The sequence below is a fragment of the Candoia aspera genome, chromosome 7, assembly GCF_035149785.1.
Source record: "Candoia aspera isolate rCanAsp1 chromosome 7, rCanAsp1.hap2, whole genome shotgun sequence".
In the NCBI taxonomy this organism is placed as follows: Eukaryota; Metazoa; Chordata; class Lepidosauria; order Squamata; family Boidae; genus Candoia; species Candoia aspera.
Window position 1 is genome coordinate 14,334,893 of NC_086159.1, and position 21,361 is coordinate 14,356,253.

At 42.1% G+C, this 21,361-nt stretch overlaps 1 protein-coding gene across 1 annotated transcript in view; it reads right to left on the reverse strand.

The window, feature by feature from the left end:
* The window catches only part of CALD1 (caldesmon 1), a 201,459-nt gene extending 187,089 nt beyond the window's left edge, over positions 1–14,370 (reverse strand). Inside the window, exon 1 of the mRNA XM_063308506.1 lies at positions 14,196–14,370. The gene's annotated coding sequence lies outside the window, so the exon portion shown is untranslated. The remainder of the gene's footprint in view (positions 1–14,195) is intronic.
* Between the last annotated feature and the right edge of the window lie 6,991 nt (positions 14,371–21,361).

Consider the following 21,361-nt stretch of genomic DNA (forward strand, 5'->3'; position numbering starts at 1 on the left):
GCAAGCTTGAAAGTAAGGCTGACAGCACAATTGGAAAGGAAGTCAAGACCAAGGTCAGTCCTACAAAGAACTCAGGAATCCAGCAGATTTCAGGAAGGCCTTGTGGCTTAAGGGAGGCTTAACTGGATTAAACACCCTCCCCCTATCCCAAATCCTGCTATGCTGCCTCATCATGTTGGAGGGAGGATGTTCCTGGAAGGGATAGCAAAAAACATTGGGACTATATGCCAAGAGTGTATAAACTCATCAGAGACAACCAAGGCATGAAGGACTTCCCAGTTGCCCAGCTAAAGCAAGCAGGCACCTATATTGGGCAGCAGTGGTAGGGAAGATGCTGGAGGCAGATGATCACTGTAGTGATAATGGCAAAGACATCAATTCAGACTGTGTGGGAGAAGGCAGCGGTGAACCACTCCTGTATTATTACCAAGGAAAGCATATGGATAGCAAATATAAAATGATGGACAATATACTGCCAGATGATGGGCTGTTCAGTTTGGATAGCACTCAATGAGCAATTGAGAAAGATCTAAGGATCTTTCATAGTATTGTTTATTACATGAGTAGCTTAAATCCTTTGGGATGCATAGTTGCTGATGTTGCCATGCAGAAAAAGAAAATCCAAAGCTGCAAAGAAAGAATTACAGTGGGAATATGGAACATAAGAAGCAAAGCTCAACATTGTGAAAGAAGAAGTTAAACAACTACAAACTGACATCTTAGGCATCAGCAAAATGAGATGAACAGGGATTGGACACTTTCAGTCAGAAGATCACATTGTTTATTATTCAGGACATGAAAAACAAAGAAGGAACAGCATTGCTTTTATAGATAGGAAGGGTATAGCAAGAATTGTACTTGGCTTCAATGCACTCAGTGACCAAATAATATCAATTAGACTTTGTGGACAACCCTTTAATATGACAATCATCCAAGTTTATGCTCCAACCACTGATGCAAGAAGAAGAGGAGGAGGTTGAAGTTCAATTGACCAGCAGCAAGGTGGATGGACTTAGTTACAGTGGTAATGAGTGTACCATTGGAAGACTTGAAAAACTAGTTTATGGACAGATCATCATAGGAAAAAATCTATCTGTGTGGCCGCTAAGAGTCAACACCAACATGATGGCACATATTCAATCAATGAACTGGATTAAGAAATCTTCTTCAGGTTTTTATGTCCCAAGAGGATCCAATAACCAGTTTTTCACCTGGAGATGAAAAGAGGACAGAGCTGCAGTAAAGTAGAAGGACTTTTAGCAGATGGGGTCAATCCAGAGCTTGAAAAAACAACTGTCAATATTCTGCATAGGTGTCTTTGCAGAACTAAGCCATTATATGCACTGGAAATTACCGGACTGTGTAGGTTTTCACCTAAGCTATCTAGGCAGGTGCTACAATATCCCAATTTCCTGCAAGGCAGCTAAATACAGATCCACATATATCCAATTCAAGCCCAGTTTACTCTCAACATCCCATATCCCTTTGAGCAAAATATGAAACAGGTCAAGATGGGCAACCTTCTTCTCCCCCCAAGTAGACTCAACCAGCTGTAAAAAGAAGCTGGAGAGCTTCCTGAAAGTCCAGAAACAGACTAACATTTCCAGATGTAAACTGACTTTGGAGTCTATTTGCCCAACTGGGCACTTGTAGAAGGTCAAAGGAATGTAATGGATTAGGATTGGTAAAACCCAGATTTATGTTTATGATTCATCCTAAAAGTCATTCAATAAATAAATCATAAAGGTCACTGTATTAACAATGTGATGAGCTTGGGGAAGACAAAGAATGTGTTTGCTTCCCACCGAGCAGTGTTTTGAAAAAACAAGCCATGGTTTGGGTGGACATAGTCATCCCACTCTTGGTTCTGACGAAGTGGAGATTCATATGACTTTCTCAAACTTTCCCAAAGGACAAGGGGAGAACTAAAATCAAAGAGCACAAAAGGATGCCTTCCTTAAATCACTTCCAGCTCTCCAAATTACTGCTCTCAATCTTCCAGTCTTGGAGAAACAAGCATGACACAGGCAGGTGGCTGCTATACATTACAGTCTGTGGAATGAGCCCCCAGGTGTCCATAATGCTCTGTTGCCTTCCAAGGAGGTTTCACGCCAACTTGGCAGCACCCTGAAGCTGCTTCAAAAGCTTCAGCTCAGTACTGTTTAGAGTCACCCTGTCATTGTTTTGCTGACTCTGTCAAAGAACCTGGCAACCAAAGATAAGCGTGGAAAGCCAGAGAAAACATGGTCTGCCAGAGAAAGTTAGGAGCAAGATATGCCACACGCTGATGCCATTCCCTTTAATTTTTAAGACAAAGAATAAAGGAGAAAAGTGTGTTCATATTCTCTTTACAACAGTCCGTGACTTCATCTTGGTGGAATTCTGAAAGTCCCTATAGGACACTCATCCTTAGCAAAGCTCCCATATATTTTTATTATTGCTGAATTGGTGCATTATGACCATATGCTTTTCCTGGAGGCTAATGAGTGCCGGTTCCCTTTCGTGCACATGCGGAAATGGTGGTGCAAGCGATGCGTGTTAGCTTTATATTGCACCCAGGTAAAAGTCACCATAATTTACACTGATTACACAAGGAGGCCATCTGTTTGCTTCCAGAATGGCCTTTCCGCTCACACTGATCACACCTGCATAGCAGCGGCATCACATCTGGTACATAAATTGCATCCTCGGGAGACTGAAGTTTTATAACTCAGGGGAAATAGTGCTTTCTACACCCCTTACTATACAATTGTGCAGCCTTGACTGCAGCCACCTGCTTTTGGTTCATCCAAACAGTCCATGACTCACTTTGTTATTTCTCAGAAGCCTTCCAAGGAAACCTATGGAGAAGTCTGTTGTTGAGTTGCTCTTCCAGCAAGGAGGTTCTTCCAGAGGTTTCACCCAGGTGGACACAGCCAGTTTGGGGCCAAGAACTGCCCTCTAACAAGCAGGGAGGGCCAGGACGAAAATGTCGCAATGCAAACACCAAACATTCAGTATGATGGGATTGAATTTAAACGTATACTAAATATAGTTACAGTAATTAAACAAAACACATGGGTATAGTGAGTGGGCCCCATGTCATGAATCATTTCCCTTCTCTCATATTCAAAATTATAATGATAACTGGGTGATTTTCCTGGACTTGCATGGCTGCTTCCACAGCTGAAGCATGAACCTGGGAAAAGGCACATTTGGTTTAATTAATTAGTTAATTAATTAATGTTTATCCCGCCTTTATTATTTTTATAAACAAGGCAGAGAACATACATAATACTCCTTCCTCCTCCTATTTTCCCCACAACAACAACCCTGTGAGGTAAGTTGGGCTGAGAGAGAGGGACTGGCTCAAGGTCACCCAGCTGGCTTTCATGCCTGAGGCGGGACTAGAACTCTCCTACTACGCCTGATTGGCTCTTGGGCTGAGAGAGAGGGACTGGCCCAAGGTCACCCAGCCGGCTTTCAGGCCTAAGGCGGGACTAGAACTCTCCTACTACGCCTGATTGGCTCTTGGGCTGAGAGAGAGGGACTGGCCCAAGGTCACCCAGCTGGCTTTCATGCCTGAGGCGGGACTAGAACTCTCATACCACCCTTGATTGGCTCTTGGGCTGAGAGAGGGACTGGCCCAAGGTCACCCAGCTGGCTTTCATGCCTGAGGCGGGACTAGAACTCTCATACCACCCTTGATTGGCTCTTGGGCTGAGAGAGAGGGACTGGCCCAAGGTCACCCAGCTGGCTTTCATGCCTGAGGCGGGACTAGAACTCTCCTACTATGCCTGATTGGCTCTTGGGCTGAGAGAGAGGGACTGGCCCAAGGTCACCCAGCCGGCTTTCAGGTCTAAGGCGGGACTAGAACTCTCATACCATGCCTGATTGGCTCTTGGGCTGAGAGAGAGGGACTGGCCCAGGGTCGCCCAGCCGGCTTTTGTGCCTAAGGCGGGACTAGAACTCAGTCTCCTGGCTTCTAGCCTGTTGCCTTAACCACTAGACCATCTTGGTTTAAGATGTTCCCAACTGGTGCTACATGCACCACCACACATGCACCAAATCACAAGTTGTCCTTTGAATATGGATCCATGGGAACCAAAGTGGCAACCAAGAAATAAAGGAAGCACAAAAGGAGATAATTTGAAAAAAGGATAATTTGCAGATGGCAAGTAGTAGAAGAGATGTGATCAATACCAGGGCAAGACTGAATTAAAACAGAAGCCCAGACATGACAGCTATCAGCAACATAGAATAGGACCTTAAAGAATGAAATAGAGGAGTATACTTTAGATATGGGGGCAATGTGGCTGGGGCATCTGTCACCCCGTTGATTGCCGGGGTTGGTTTGGCTGATCTTGCTGGCTAGGGTTACTTCTACATTTTCTTGCCATGTATACATTCCCAAAATGAAACAGTTGCTCACCACAACTCTACCTGCCTTCAGCATTGCAGAAAGAGCATTGATTACTCTGCTGGATGAGCTACATTGAGACCTAGAAGGTGGGAGTCCTATTAGTCCTCTTGGTCTATTAGACTCAGCAGGTTTTGACTGTTGGAGCTTGAAGTTTTTCTTTGTGCACGTGAGAGTTCTTGAGAGTGCAAACTCTATAACTATAGCTGAAAGAAAACATATTTACATGAAATACATTACAGAGATAAGCAAAGCCTAGCACCTAACTAGCTACGTCTTACCAGGAGGAGAGTCCAAAAGCAGAAGGAAGTGACCTCAGATTAGCAATCTTTTAGATAAGGAATAGGCAGAATGATAGACAAAGAAGGGACATAGTAAATCCTTAACTTTCTATCTGCACTCTACTGCCCTCTTGCTCTCAATAGGGCATAAGATGCTGAAGAGTCAGTGCCACTGGATTTGGACCTCCAACACATGTTCTTATTGGCTCACATTCAATCCATAACTCCCATCATCTCTTCAAGGGCCCTGTGTCAATTTCTAGGCTTAGTGAGTACATCTCCCAGTATCTCTCCTGATGGGCAGTGTTTCAATTCATCGAGTTCCTCCCCTTGAGCATCTCACACATAGTGGTCCTTGGTGCCTGTGCTTTGTTCTGGATGTAATTCTCTCCTTTTGGGAGAGTTGCATACTACATCGTTCATAGTGTATATAACTGGTTCAGTGGAGGAGGTAATACCTGACTGCTTCATGCTTGCCCAGCTGATCATTCCACCTCTATAGAAGAATAAGCTGTCTGCTTGTGGACTTATGCTGTGCCCTGTCTTCTGCCCAGTCTGCATCCACATAGTCTACCAGTTGGGCTTATCCTCTTGACTATAATCCAATACCCTCTGGTCGGTACATTCACTTTACTCAGGATTCTGACTGCTGCAGAAATGCTTGGCCTTGTCATTGTGGCTCAGTACAAAAGTTTTCCGATGCAACCCTATATTTTGTCAGTCTCAGGCATGGGATCATTATCTGCAGTTTATTTTAGGAGGTCAGTTTCCATGAGCATATTGCCTTCATTGGCTTCAGTTAGCTTAAGTATTCAAGAAGCTCTTTTATCTTCTGTCTTTGGTTGAGGAGATCATTCCTTTCGCTTTCTATCTGGATGCCAAGATCATATCTCTACAGTACTTTCATCTCTTCTTCCTTGGTTGAGATTCTTTGCAAATTCTTAGCTATCCTTATCTTAGTAACAGATGACTAAACCATCCACATAAGTGAGAATGCATGTTCATCTGTTAATTCTAAATCTGGAATAAAAGCAAGGATCAGTTTTACTTTCCCAAACCTGCTGCTTAATAAAGCCACATATTTTTTTAAAAAATCTCTCTGGTAATTGACTCTTTTCCTTGAGCCAAGTAGCAAAACGTATATCTATGATTGTGAGATATATTTGCTTCCACCTGCTGTGGTGACATGCATTGGCCCACAAATGATCTAGTTCTAATAGCTTGTCCCTTTTCTTTTTCTCTCCAGATTCACTGGCTTAGTTCTTGGCCTTCATATAACACACACACCTTGGCTGATTCACACAGGGTTCGACTTTAGTCCTTTGGCTAAGCCTTCCAATTAGCATCTGGGTCTCTCTGCTCCATTCTCAGATGCCATTTGGTTACATAATTTTTCTGGTTGCAATTTTTTACTGCTCTTGTTTTATCTTCTGCACAATCTAATTCAAGAAGTCCATTTTTCCAGAGAGTGCCTTTCTTGAGTAATTCCCCATTCTCAGTTATAGAACCATTATGGCTCTGAGATCTTACATCATATCCTTTCTCTGTGATATATTTTACTAAGAGCAGAACTGACTCCACATAGAAAGCATCTTTAATTGTTCAATTGAACACCTTTCCTTTGCCTAATGCACAATGAAATCTTACAGAGCCTGTCCCAATTTTTCTCCATTTGCCAAAATTGCAGATTTATACACAATTAAATTAACCTCTCTTTCTCTTTAGTGAAGTTAGAAGTTGGCGCCAAATCTAATCAGAAATCATCTAGTGACCCTTTTCTCACATTCATTGCCATATCTCCTTTCTGGCCTCTTCTTATACAGACTGAAATGAGTCATTGCTTTTGGAAAGTAATTTAACCTATTTACTTTGTCTTCCTTTCCCAGGACAATTGGTTTGCAAGTGACCCAAGCCACTGCAAATGAAACATTCACTTTCTTTTCTCCTGGCCTTACAAACAGATTCTAGATTGAAAACTACATCTTGCTCTTGAGACTAAAGCTGATTACACTCTTGCAAACGATTTATCATAAAATTAATATTTGCTTCCTCTTTCACTTTTACTGCATGTACCACCAGTTGGTAACTCCTAGGCAATGAAATTAAAGTGAAGGCAACTTGCATTTCTTTCTGTACAGGCGTGTTTAGTCTTTTAACCTGAGTATAATGCATGTTATTGATTTATATGCAGATTTAGATTTTCCTACCCCCCTCCTCCAAATTCTTGTTTCATAGCTTTCTGAAAAGACTCTTTGGAAACTACCCTTTATGGAACTTCTTTGCACACTTACTGCAGTTGTTGGAGGTCATAACCCTGTTGAAGGTTGAAGCAATTATTGGGTTATTAAAATTTCTTCTTGCCAGCCTCATATAATGTTCCTCATCCAATCTTTTCACTGACTTGATATACTCATTCATCTGAAACTTTTTTTAAAAACTCAGTGACCTGCCATATCTTTCTCATGCACGTTTTCTGTTCTTTTCTTTGATGATGTTACTATAATAGATTAATACTGTCCTAACAAGCAGGAACCATGCCAAGACGAGGTCTCTAGTGTTTTATTACTGCTACATTAGACAGAAAATCCTAACAAACTGAAGAAGCGTGGGAAAACCCAGACAGATCAACCCCAAAAGTCAAGGCGGGTCTGATCTGTGTCTCTTTGAATGGCTGCTCAACTCCTCACTACTACGCATGCGTTTCCCCCCCTGGATAGGGGCCTCCTCCTGCTCACCATCAGTGCTCATGACAAATACGAGTATTAAGTGGAAATACAACTGTGATAGTTGCATTAACAGTTGTATTTCCATTTAGTACTTGTCATACTGTGGGGGGGGGGATATCAACATATCTTCAATCTACCATGCTGAAGTCACCATGGTATAGTAGTTAATGTGTTGGATGGGGACTGGGAAGATTCAGATTCAAGCTCCTTTCTAACTGTGGAAGTCATTGGATGATTTTGAGCTACTTCACACTTGTTTTTGTGAGAATAAAATGAGGAACACCCACGTATGTGCCACCTTATACTCCTAGACTGAGTTTGAAGTGTAATAGTAGGTAGATAGCTATTTTGTGCCACATCCATGCCACAAAGGTGTCCATAGGGTATGGTAAAAAAAAAGTCAAGATGGCAACCACACATAAAAACCAGATGGACCTTCAATTGCACCACTGCAGCTATCTTGATTTTTTTAACTGCACCCTGTGGATACCACTGCCCTGCCATCTGCCCCATTCTTCTTAATTCTCTTCAACCTTTTTTAGTGTTCCACCATAACCATCCCTCTCAGATCAGCTGCTCGTTTCTGTCTCCCTCCCATCAAATTCTTTCTCAAATCTTGTCCAAACTTTGAGCTGAACTTCAGTGCCTTTGAGCTGTTCCCTTGAAAATCCAGAATCCTTCATTCTTGGACACAGACTACCATACAAGATGTGTATTTTTCTAACAGGGAAGGTATACTTCAGTAATGGGTTGTATGAATAACCTTGAGGAACAGGAGGAAGAGCTGCAACCAAGACAATGGTCAGATAAGAGAAATTTGAGTCCAAGGCAGAAATGTAATTTGAGAAAGCGCCTCAGGCTTGACCCTCCCTAGTTCTCTTGAAGATAAAGGGAGGGAAGGAGGAGGCAAATTCAAATTTGCAAGATTCTGTTACTGTAACCTTATAATAAAAGTAGTATTAGCGTTCATAGCTTTTGTTTCCTAGTCTGGTCTACCTCGAAGAGCTGACAACTTCTAAGGACCTCCTGGCACAGACATGGAATTGTTTATTCACAAATGTATTATATGGCTTTTTATACTTCTCCGTAGATTACGTGGTTGGCCTCATAAAGTATTGTTTCTCTTTTTTGACTTTTGAAAAATAATCTTCAACACATTTAGCAGACAGTTAAAGATTACATGCCCAATAGGACTTTTTCTCCCTAGCAAGGACGTACAAGTGAATGTGTGAATGGCCAAGTCACTTATTGTTTTTAATTCTGCCACATCTCTCCAAGGACTCTCTCTTTATTTATTATTTGCATGAGCCAAGCGGAGAAATATGTAATGAAAGTTTCCACTGAGCAAAATCTTTTCCAAGTAGGGTACTTTCCCACTGCTTTCCTAGTTCCAGCTGCTGAGATCATAAATACTAGTCTCATCAGTAGGTTCATTGCAAACATTCAGCAAATTTCTTCTCCAAAGATTCATCCATCTTCCTAAATTAAAGTTTTTGCCAAAGTTTTGGGTGTGTTACATGTGGTATATTTTTGTTTGTTACTTTAAGTCATCAACTTGCATGCAATCTCTCCTTGTCACAGAAGCACCACGAAGTGTACAAGCGTGACAAGAATCAGGAAATGCTTCAGATTCCATCCTGAGACTTTGAGAGTCCCCCTTTGGGGGAAATGGGCAGTAATAGAAATTTGAAAAATAAATAAATAGATAAGTAAATAAATAAGTAAATAAATGAGCCTTTGACTGGATCTACAGGGGTGTTATAGGCCATCAACATCTCAGTTGATTCACTCCTAGAACGCATGATGCACACTCCAGCTTACCTTTCACCTCCTAGTTCTCCCATGATTGAGACATGTGCAACTTCTATTCATGTGCTGTCATGTGTCTATTGGGCAGCAATTAGGTTTTGGAAAACCACCAGCTTTACACATGAAAAAGATTCCAGTATAGATTCTGCCCATGTAACATCTTGCTTGTGCTCCATAATAGTCCACTATCTATATCCTCTTTGTGGTCCACCAACAAAATTAGGGATAAATGGATACACCTACTCTCTCCACTCCATTCTATATCTAAATTAATCTGCAATTTTAGAAAGAACTCTATGAATGTATAAATATGTAAGGTATGTGTTTCAATAAATATTTAAGTATGCTTTTTCCTTCCAAGTGCTTATTTAAGAAATATAGATATCTTAGCACATCACCATAAGGTTTAGAGATCAGGAAAATCTACTGGATCTCTAGATTCTAGGTTGCGTACTAAGAGGCAGCTGAAGCCATTTCTATAGAAATTCGTAAGGATTGGCTTCAAATATCATTAATAAGGTCTCTAATGTAAGGATGAATGGATCAGACAAAATTCGTTCAAGTTGGAGGGGGCTGAATTTTAGGAGATTGGACTTACCACCTACAATATTTTTTTCTTCGAGATTGGACTTACCACCTACAATATTTTTTTCTTCTAATATTTAAAACACCACATGGCTCACAGGACCATGGATTTTTTTACTGAGACATTGTGACTCCTTGCTCCTATGGAAGCCAACAGTAGTACCTGCAAAGGATTTTCTCTGCTGCAGATATTCCTGCTGAAAACATGAGCACCTGCTGAAAAGACATTACCAGAATGATGTGAGCTGGAGGTGGGGGTCACGTGTTGAGTGTTCCACAATGGTAACACTTGAACAAGGAGTGTTCAAGTTCATCATTCAGTCCAAGGATCAAGTGGACAGACTTCCAGATAAAAAGGCATATCTTCTGCTACACACTCAGTAATCTAAGTGTAGAATTGTAGAAATTAAGTACTTTAACTCTATGTTTACTTTTTGGTTTTGAGCTTTTTTGGGAGCTGTCCTGTATCTTCATATGAATTGAGATGAATTTAGAGAACATTTTGAATGGCAAGCTTTTGCATATAGCTAGAGTTTTGATAAAACAGTTGACCTGGATAAATGGATAATGTCATGCTGTTGCATATCTTTAAATTGGCAGATTGAATCTGAAAGTATTACAAATATAGTCTCATCCTTTCCACTCCATCTCTAGATGGCTATATTCATTTCTACATTAATGATTCTTTATTTGCTGGTGTATCTCTGTTCTATAGAGGTTAAAGAGCAGTAATAAACTCATTCCTGTCCACCCCATTCATTTTCAAATGGCTGAACATCTTGCATTCCTGGACAAAGGGCTTCCAGGCAGGCAGCCTACATTTAATTGAAGATCACTGCTTGGGATGGTTAGATCACTGGGTTTGTCAGCAGACATGAGTCCATCATGAGAGCAACTGTTTTTAACCTAAAGCAGAAGAGGTTGTAGATTCATAGTCATCCCTGGCAGCCAAGAGACATGCAAGCTCCCAGTATGCAAACTGGAACCCTGCTGCTGGAAATGGGCAACAAATGGACAAGGAAAAGATGTAACAGGGAGCCATTAAAGGAAGACTTCTGTGGAACCACACAGGAAGAGGAAGCTGGTGAAAGTGAATGGGGGGAAAAGAGAGGTAGGTAGGCAATGGTAGTCATATTAGGAAGAACACTTGGTATTCACTTAAGTGCGTCTTGGGCAGGAAAGGCTGCCAAAGAAAACAATGAAAGAGAATTGAATGTCTCTGTAGCAGCATCAATAAAGGAACTGCAGTTCTCCAACTGTAATAGGAGAACAGGTGGTAGGTTCAGGAAAGGATAAGACAGACATCAGAAGAACCTGTGACAATGACAGTGCCAGGCAAAAGGTGCTGCTACGTCATGGATAGCTCTATCTCATATTCTTTGAGTAAATGGGGTCTTAGGTTGTAATGAGAAACAAATAAATACGTGTAACTCTGTTTTTGGTGCTCTCTGAGCCTTGTTGTTTTCTTGCAGACGTTTCATTGCCAGACTAGGCAACATCTTCAGTCCCAAGCGGGAGTGGGCCTTGCTCTCAGTTTATTTACCGTGGTTTATACTCAGTTTATATAAACTGAGAGCAAGGCCTCCTCCCTCTTCACACTGAAGATGTTGCCTAGTCTGGCAATGAAACGTCTGCAAGAAAACAACCAGGCTCAGAGAGCACCAAGGACTCCACAGTTCAACCCTGAGCTACAAATATTCACTTTGATTGGTATAACTCTCTTTCTTGGTGTTGGCTGTTCTTCTCTAAAAGAAGATAGACTCAGGATGCTTTGTTCTACCCCATTACCAGAGAAGGGAAATATGCAGGCACTTCTTGATCCCTTACAGGCTACTATGTCACAGTTTTTCTGACCTATCTCAAAGCATCCAAGAGGCCATCTTCCAAACTACGCAAAGAACTTATTCCATTTCTACTTTCAGAAATAATTGCTTTATGCTGAACATTGCAACTCTATATGACCCAAGCAAACTTGTTTTGTTGAAAAGTAAATAGCAGCTGCAGAAGGGCAAGGTTAGGAATATAATTCAGAACAGGGTTGCACTGGTGGATGAGAAGGGGTTAACCCTTTCCTACAGGCCAATTTCTAAAGTCACTCATTCTCAAAGCTGAGTTATAGGCAGCTGTTGGCAATAAACCAAGAACTGAGTCAGGGAGTTCAAGCCAAGGGATGCTGAGAAAAAGCACATTCAGGTTAGGAAAACCAGTTTGCTTACTAGCTCAAACAGGAAACTTTTTATAGTCCTTCCTAACCAGGATGAGCCAATTTCCAGCATGGATAGATGAAGCCAGGCCAGAGTCTGAGGACATTTCTAAACGTTCCAAACTGTAATTCCAATAGTTGATACTCTAGGTCAGCAGGACACCCAATCAACAGTCTTCAGTCCTGGTAGCTTCTGACTACTTCTCCTATGAAACAGTTCAAGAGAAGAGGAGGTGGTGGTTAAGCTCCATGGTTCTGAGCTTCCTCCCCTTCAGCTCCAACTGCTACTCATCTGTACATGATCTTCCACACTACAGCTACTTTGTCCCTCCAGTTCTTGGAGTGTAGACTATTTCCATCACAGTTGCCTCAAGTCATGAGGATCAATGATTCTCTAATATTATCATGTATTATAAGATCACAATTGTGTAACTATTTGTCATCTCCATCCTACTCCATTGATAATGATGAAGATGATGATGATGATGATGATGATTCCCCTTTTCAAACCATCCCTTGAAGCAAGATGCCGTTGCAGATGGACCAATGGGAAGTTAGCAGAATTGAGGATAGTAAAAATCTGTTTCAGCTTCAAAGCACACACCCCTTGGCCACCTCAGGACTAGATAAATGGAGGACACCACATTCTAACCCTGACAATTTTTTTCTTTGGAATAATTTCGAAAGCCAATTCTCTTTCATCAAACTAAATGAGAAGTGAAGGAAAAGAGAGAATTTCTCTCCCTGGTCCTAGATTTAATGGTCTTTCCATACCTTACATGTTAAGAGATCGCATGCTTGATAGGGAATTTCTTCCATAATGACTACTCCTGAATAATACCAATGTAATCAAAAACATATCTGTCAAACATTACTTTTTAAGATGCTTTATGTACCTAAAATGTCTAAAACTTTAATATTAATAAAGCCTACAGAGAAAGAACTTTTGTGTAGTCCAGCAACAATTCTTCTGTGTCTCAAATTAATTGCTAAGGCATTTGCTTAGAAGTTCCCAGTAGATTTTTTTTTCCTATTGTTTTTAAGACTAAAAAGAGAAGCAGGAGAGTTTTTAAAAAATATTTTCCTCAAGAATCAATCAAACACTTCCTAAACAAATGCTCCTTGTGCTCTTCTTGAGGGTGGAAAAGGAATACCCTTCCCCTCTCCCTTAATGTGCGCTTGCTTATTTATTTATTTATTTATTTCTCAAATTTATACTACCACCCATCTCCCCCCACAGAGGGACTTCTATCGCTCTTCCTTTTCTATCCCCATCATGACCATCCTGGACAAATTCTCTCCTGTGTACAATTATCACTGCTTTCTGCTATGCTAAATTCTCTGAGCATGGCAAGAGTGCCCCATTATTATTATTTTTTAATCTGCTTTCTCTTTTTCTGGAATGAAAACCTGGCTCAGCCACATACCAACATTATTGTCCAAGAGTCTCACCCACAGACAGTGTCTTGTATTAACCAGAAAGGGTCCCTCATTAGAAATTTCTTGGCTGTGGGGAGCAAGGGTAGAAATGAGAAACAGATGGAGTCTACTGTCAACAAAACTCCCCACACACACCCCATCTCCCTTTCTAATGAAAGACAGCCCAGACAAGACATCTATTTCAACAAGATATCAAATCCTTAACGTTGACCAGAATTTGCCAGATCTGGGTTTATCGCTGTGTAATTTTTGGAATCGGACTTTTGCATCTGCCGTTCTCCTTCACAAAGAAAAGCTCAAAAGGGAAAGGCAGAATGTTCAACTGCACACCTTTTGTCGCAAGGCTGAGCAACCGGCACATTTTTCAAAGGGGGAAAATTCAAAGACTGAACTGCGGCTCCGGATGCGCAGTTAAAGGACCCATCAGTTGACTCAAATGCAACCGTCTCTCTCCCCCAGAAAGAGAGAAAGAGTGCCCTGCACATGAGAGAATCCTTCTGGGCAAGCATATCTGCTGCACGCATGCCCATACCAGAGATTCAGAGCCCTTCTTCTCATCAGTGTGAGACAGAATGTTAACCAAAAGTGACCGGCTTAATTCACAAAACCTTCATGCTTGCTGGTTCCCCCCGACACAACATCAAAACTCCTCTGCAAACAGTCCATGGTGGAAATGCAAAAAGGAATGACAGCAAGGCTGAAGCCACATCCCCATCCTCTTGCTTTCGATGACAGCGCACTTAAGCCCTTACCTCTGCAGCAAAGCCAGCTCTCTGGCCGGTCTTGGAAGGCAGCAGTGGCCGTTCAGGCAGGAGCACTACTGTACAAGCGAGGCTCTCTGGCTGCCTCTAAACCCCACAAGCCCAATTCACGAAATTGCACTCTCTCCTTGGCCCCTCCCAAAAGTCAGTGCTAAGTGAATAAATATCCCTGATGTTTCACATTGGCAGCCAGTGGCCGGCACTGTCCTCAATTTATGCTAAAAAGCAGCCAATGGCTTGGCTGCAGCCAAAGGTGGGGTCAGCCAGTCTAAGGGATGCCTGTCATTCTCCAGGCACATTCAGGAAGCTGCTCATAAGAAAACCAAGACCTAAAACCTCTGAAAATTCATACAGGCTGCCAAAATTGTCTTGTTCCATGCACTTTTTTGGTTATCCTTCACAGGGCCTCTGAAAGTAAATCCTCTGTCAAAAACAATCATAAGAAATGTTAATCTTGGAGAAAGAGGCTCTCTTCCTGAACACAAATGGAGGCGCTGGAAAAAATGGGAATGCATTTGAAAACCTGGTCAGGGAGAGAGCGGGGGGTGGGTGGGGGGAATAGGTCCATGTATTTACTGATGCATTCCTTTTGGAGAGAATGCAGGGAATAATGACATCAAGCAAGCCATTTGCCACAAACAAGATAGAACGACACTGCATTTTGGAAATTAATACCAGATGTTTTTTAAAGCATGTCCTTTATCGTTCTGAATCGGCTGGGAACAAAAGGGGAGCGGGGTGCAAAAGACGGGTAAGCTGACTCTGAAAACATTCTGTGTAGGGAACAAACAATTTCTATTAGCTTGTGCAACTTTAAGTATTTTTCTCTCTCCCTCCCCCTCTCCCAAAAAAGGAAGCCCTTGGTTATTTCTTATGGCATATACACTTTCAGAAAACATACTCCTGCTAACTTTTTGAAACATTTTATTAGATCTATCTACCTACCTACCAACCTACCTACCTATTTATCATCTTTCAATATTTCTTTTTATGCTCAGCTGAGGAAGGGCCATAGCTCAGGACATAATCTAAGTGCATCTAAGCCATCACACCGGCCATATGATACTCGCTGTTTTTTATTCTCTTTCTAAGAATTCATTTCCCGCATGATCAGTAGTCAGGCCTGGCATTCCAGCTTTTGCATTTCTTTGAGGAAACACCTACAGATTATGTCCCTAGATTAGGTCCCCCTTCAGTCCCAGATATGGCATCTCTAGCTATGGCCAGGCAGCAGATGATGGGAAGGAGATGCCCAGGGAGACAAGCCCCCAACTCTTCCCCATGGCAGTGCTGTTATCCAGGGCAGATCCCAGCAGAAAAGTATTAACCAAACTTCCAACCCCCTATTCTGCAGAATAGGGACTTTATCCATACAAGAGAGAGGCAGGGGGGGTGGGCAGTGGCTCTTTGGGGAGGACTTCTGTTGTCAATTCTCCAACCACAATGAGTGATCACTCCATGGGATCCAAGAACTGAGACCACAAGAATGCTCCCTGATGCTTTTCTTCCCCTTTTCTTGTCACCCAAAGCAAGACCCATTGCTGCCTTCTAGTGTCGGGTCTCCAATCTCACAGTCAGCCCTCCTTGAGATTGGAGAACTGGCAGCAAAGGTTCTGCCAGCACCAGAAAGCCCTCTTCGTCCACACAGGTCTCTGAAGATCCTCTTCTCTCTGCTTCCCATCCAACACAGGGGAGAGAAGGACAGTGGAAGCAACTCTGCATCCAGTACCCCTGCACTGAAGCTCTGGTCTGCTTTGCCACAGAGATTCCAACTGCAGGGCTGAAATGAAGCTGTGGGCATCAGAAATGAGAGAAGACGGAAAAGAAGGACCAGGGAAATGAGGCTGGATGGAGATGAGAAATCAAAAAAATATTGGAGGAAATCTGATTTGTCTTGGAGGGCATTCACACTGTGGATTGAAAGCATGGAATTATCACAAAGACAACCCTGGCCAAAAAGACTGAAGAAGGAAATGATACCATCATGCTATTTTTGAAAGCCAAAAATACATTAAGCCAAAGCAACATGGAAATATATCTTCACAAAATCGAGCAAGGGAGACATCAGTTTCTTGTTCTCTTTGTTGAGGTAACAATCCAGCCGAAGCAGTTGGCAACTGCCATAATACCTTTGAGTTTTGTGGTGTAATCTCTGTTGATTGCATGTATTCAGAGAAATGCTAGCAATTGCTGCCTTAGCCCTTCTGTGTTTGTCATTCCTCAGCCACTCCAGCAAATGTTTGTTGTGGTTAAGCCCTTTTCTAAGAGGTGCCCATAACATTTGAACAGACCTTGGTGTGATCATGGTTCATAGGCACTCACCAGCATTTGGATGAAATGCGAAACTGCTAGAAACATAACCAGAGACTTTGCATCTGGCTGGAGAAAGAAAAACCTTGACACATAACTCTATTTCAGTTGGAGTCTAGACAGCTGTAGGTGAGTGAGCCTTTCACCCAATCTGTAGGTGTTTCCTCAAAGAAATGCAAAAGCTGGAGGTAGTATCAGAGTGCAAGTCCAGACTAATGATCATGTGGGAAATGAATTCTTATTCAGAAAGAGAAGAAAAATAAAACAGCAAGTATCATATGGCCAGTTTGATGGCTTAGATGTACTTAGATTATGTGGAAGCAAACCATAATGATCCCATCTTCTCCCAGTCAGCTGATAAAGTGCAGAAAGATGAGCACTGAATTGATTGATTGGTTGATTGATTGGTTCATTGAAATATCACTCCTGGAATCAGAGGCTATAGAAGGTAGAATTTTTACATTTGAGAAAATAACTGGGAGAGAGGTATACTTATTAAACTGGATATTAAAAGTTGGCGATATTCCTTGAGGTGATAAAGTTGGGTCTGAACCGCCTAACTCTATTTCACAAGTTGACAGCAGTATAATTTTGCAGCTGTTTAAAGTATATGTATACGTATATGATGTATATGTATATGTATATATTCTCTTGTCTCGTCCATGTGGAGAATGACAGGGCTAAGTTCCTGCGGGACTTCCAGACCCAGACAGGCAGACAGGTACTGGCCCATCAACCAGACATTGTGGTAATAGACAAGGACCAGAAGACAGTGGTGGTGATGGAGGTAGCAGTGCCAAGTGACAGCAACATCAGGAAGGAGTGTGAGAAGCTGGAGAAGTACCAGGGCCTGAAGGAGGAACTAGAGAGGATGTGGAAAGTGAAGGCCAAAGTGGTCCCAGGGGTGGTCGGGGCACTCGGGGCTGTGACTCCTAAGCTGGGTGAGTGGCTACAATAGATCCCAGGAGCAACATCAAAGCTCTCTGTCCAGAATAGGGCAGTGCTAGGAACAGCTAAGATACTGCGCAGAACCCTCAAACTCCCAGGCCTCTGGTAGACAACCTGAAGTTGAGGAAGACAAATACTACCCACAGGGGTGAGAAGGATTTATATATATATATCCCCCCTGAAGTCCTCAAAGGAATGGAGGCACAACCAACTTACTTTTTAAAAAAGAAGTACACCATCTTGGCCAGGAAATGTTGCTCAGCATTGATATTTATAAATTCCCTCCATACTTAGGCAGCTAAGCATCAGAGAAGGTTTAGCTAAGATTCTTCTTTCTGATATTTACTTACTTAGGCTGAGAGAATAGTTTTCTTGAGAAAACTTTCATAATGTAAGATTCTTCCTATCCTTTCCAGGGGCAATCTGAAATTGGATGGTCCAGAAAGGGGTGTTGTTAGTTTGGTGTTTTGTTTTGTTTTGTTTTGTTTTTAAAGTCAGCGAAGTTAGTACTGGGCTGACAAGGAAGGGACGAAATGTTCAGTCTGCTCCTTCTCTTCAACACAACTTTCTCTTGTGTCATATCTGTTGTGAGTGTCCCTAAATTCATCAGAATGGACATGCCAATGAAGTAAAACCAACCCTGGTGAGAATGCCTCAAATTCCTTGACTGAACCCTCACAGGGATTCAATCCCTGCTTACAGGAAGGCCATCAACTGATTTCTCATCGGCATTCTGTGAACATGTGAATGGGGGACATGAGTTGTTAACTCTATTCTTATCATGACCACTGGTAGGACTACCAATTCTGAGCTGCTAAAATTCAGACCACAAAATGGCAGCACATAATACCAAAATTCTAACATTTTGCAGCCATCTAGTGGTTGTCCAGAGTTTGATAGTACTGATGTGAGCACTAATCACTGGTTGCACCAACCTGATGTACAAAATTAATTTGAAAGGGGCTTCCATGCATACAGTGCCTCTTCCCAACAATTTGGCTAGCATGCAATTATGCAGAGTATACTATACACACTGGCATTTCAGTATGGGGCTGGAGCTATCAGACATGGTTCCTTCTCATCCCTTTGCTAAATATGTGAGAGGGAGGAGACTCACCAGAATAAAATCTGAATCATGTAAACAAATCTTTCCCCAACCGGGTGCTTTCCAGATGTATTGTATTTCAACTCCCACAATTCCAAGTCAGCCAAACAGGTAGTCCTCACTTAACAACAGTTGGGAACAGAATTTCAGTTGCTAAGCAAAGTCATTAAGCAAATCCAACCCAATTTTATGACCTTTTTGCAGCAGGTGTTAAGCAAATCACCACAAGTGTTAAGTGAACCGCATGGTCATTAAGCAAATCATGTGGTTCCCCATTGGTTTTGCTTGCCAGAAGCCAGCTGGGAAGGTTGAAAATGGTGATCCCATGACCACATGACACTGCGACGGTCATGAATGTGAACCAGTTGCCAAGTGCCCAAATTGTGATCATGTGACCTCAGGGGATGCTGTGATGGCTGTAAGTGTGAGCACTGGTCGTAAGTCAGTTTTCCAGCACCATCACAAGTCTGAACCATCACTAAATGAATGGTCGTCAAACAAGGACAACCTGTATATCTCCTATCTAAGAGCCTTTCCCCACTGCTCTCTATCCATGCTTGGATCAGTCAAGCACAGTGTCAGCATGAACTTTGCTGTCCCCATTGTTCATCTCCATCCTGCTCTACTGCCTCTCATGCTACTCACTACCAGTCTCCTGTTTCCTCCAGGGATCATGATTGACAAAACCCAACAGATTGTGTACACCCTGGAGTCGCCCTTGGCCAATGTTGGAAAAGGACCAAATACTACTTTAATACCAATACAACTAAGTGAGAGTTTAGTCTGTTTCCCTCATGGGCTGGGAATAAGATACAGCAGTGATGGGGACAGGGCAGAAATAGGATGTTGCTAGGACAAGTTTGTTCCATGGTTCAGTTCAAGAACAGGAAGGCCCTTAAGCTAACTTGTTGGAAGTATTGCTCTGTTCCTGTTAGCAGTTACTACATGCAACTCAGCAACTGTAACAAGAAAGGGGCACACTCAGGCAGGGAAAATCCACTTGCTGTTGAAATTGGTGTTTATCCTCTTTTCCAGATGAATCTTCTTCAAGACGTATATTTGACTTTGTCTGTCAAACATACAGACATGGCTCAAGAAGGACTACAGCAGCCCAAACACGTCGGATCACAGAATAAAAATCAATTGTAACAGCAAGCTGATTTCATAGACTCATAGAATTGGAAGGGGACATTCAGAACTTTGAGTGCAAATCCCCGCTCAATGCAGGAATCCAAATTAAACCATCTCAGAGAGAAGGCTGTCTAGCTGCCATCTGAACACATCTGATAAAGAAGAACCCATCACCTCTCTGGGTCAATGGTTCCACAGTAGAACTGCTTAGAAGGCTTTCTCCAATATTCTCCAATATTCATTTAGAATCTGCCTTCCAATCAGCTAGATGCGTTATTCCAAAACCTGTATTCTGGATTGAGCAAGAAGAGGTGACATCATTTCACTCCAGTCTTCTCAAGGCTAAACATGCCCAGCCCATTCAACCTCTCTTCAACAGGCTTTGTTTATACTCCCTTGATGATTTTCATTGCCCTTCTCTAACCTGATCCAATTCCTCTGAACACTCTTAAAGTGTGGTCCCCAGCATGCAACAGTATATTTGAGGTGAAGTCTCACCAAAGCAGAATGAAGTGGAATTTTTACATCCAGTGATTTGAAAATTATACTTCTGCTAATGCAGCCTAAACAAACAAACAGAAGATAATGATAAACCAATTCCTTGCTGTTTCCAAAAAACTATGAGGATATGTTCATGTATTCGCTAGGCATCAAATTCAGCTGAAGAGTGTCTTTACTTTTTTAATATGACTATTTCTGCATTTATATTCTCTGTGCCATTAAAAATTATACCTCAGCTGCAGCCTTGGAAGGGAATGTTGGGGAGTTCTACAAAAGCTTGTATGCTTCTAATTTAAGATAATGCACGGTCTTTCTCCAGCAAGTACCCTCCAGAGGTGTTGGACTACAAGTCTCATGCTGGTTGGGAATTTTGGGAGTTATAGTTCAACATATTTAGCTATTACTTTTCAGAGGAGGCATCAACAGGCCAAGACAAGTCCTAGCTACTGTCTTGGCAACAGACAAGCACTCCTGGATCAAACTGCTAGTATTGTCTGGAAAGGGAGAAGCCAACTGTTTCTCACAAACTTCCAGAGGTATCTGCGTTAAACTGCAGTAGCCTTCTTTGAAGCAAATCTTTCAAGGGAAGTTTTGTTGTGAAACAGCTGAATTTAGAACTGCTTAAGGAGTTCTGTTCCCTCCATATGGGGTTCATAACCCAGTGCAAGTATAAATTTATATTGGATAATTACTAGTATCTTGCTGACGCAAACTGTCACCATACTTAACTTTGCATACATTAAAACTTTACATTTTGTCATCATCTGATTCCACTCCATGCTTGCGTGCATCTCTCTGTCTTTACCTTTACCTCTTGAACAGGACTATCCACAGGAAGGGGTCAAAAATATAAAGAAGCCCCACCCTCTTTTGATGTGTATAGCATGGGGTTTCAACAGCATGATTACGGCTACCTTCTTGACTTTCTTGATCCCCGCTGACACCCCTGGTTACATGACATAGGGCCTGGTTACTTGAGGGACTGCGTGTCTCCCATAGCATCTGCCAGACCAATTTGATCCTGCAGGGTTGGCGTGCTTTGGGCTCCTGCAATTAAACAATATCATCTCTCAGGACCCCAGAAGCATACCTTCTCTGTCTGCCCTCTGGAACAAGGTTCTCCCAAGATCTGGATGGCCCCACTCTCCTGTTGTTCAGAAGA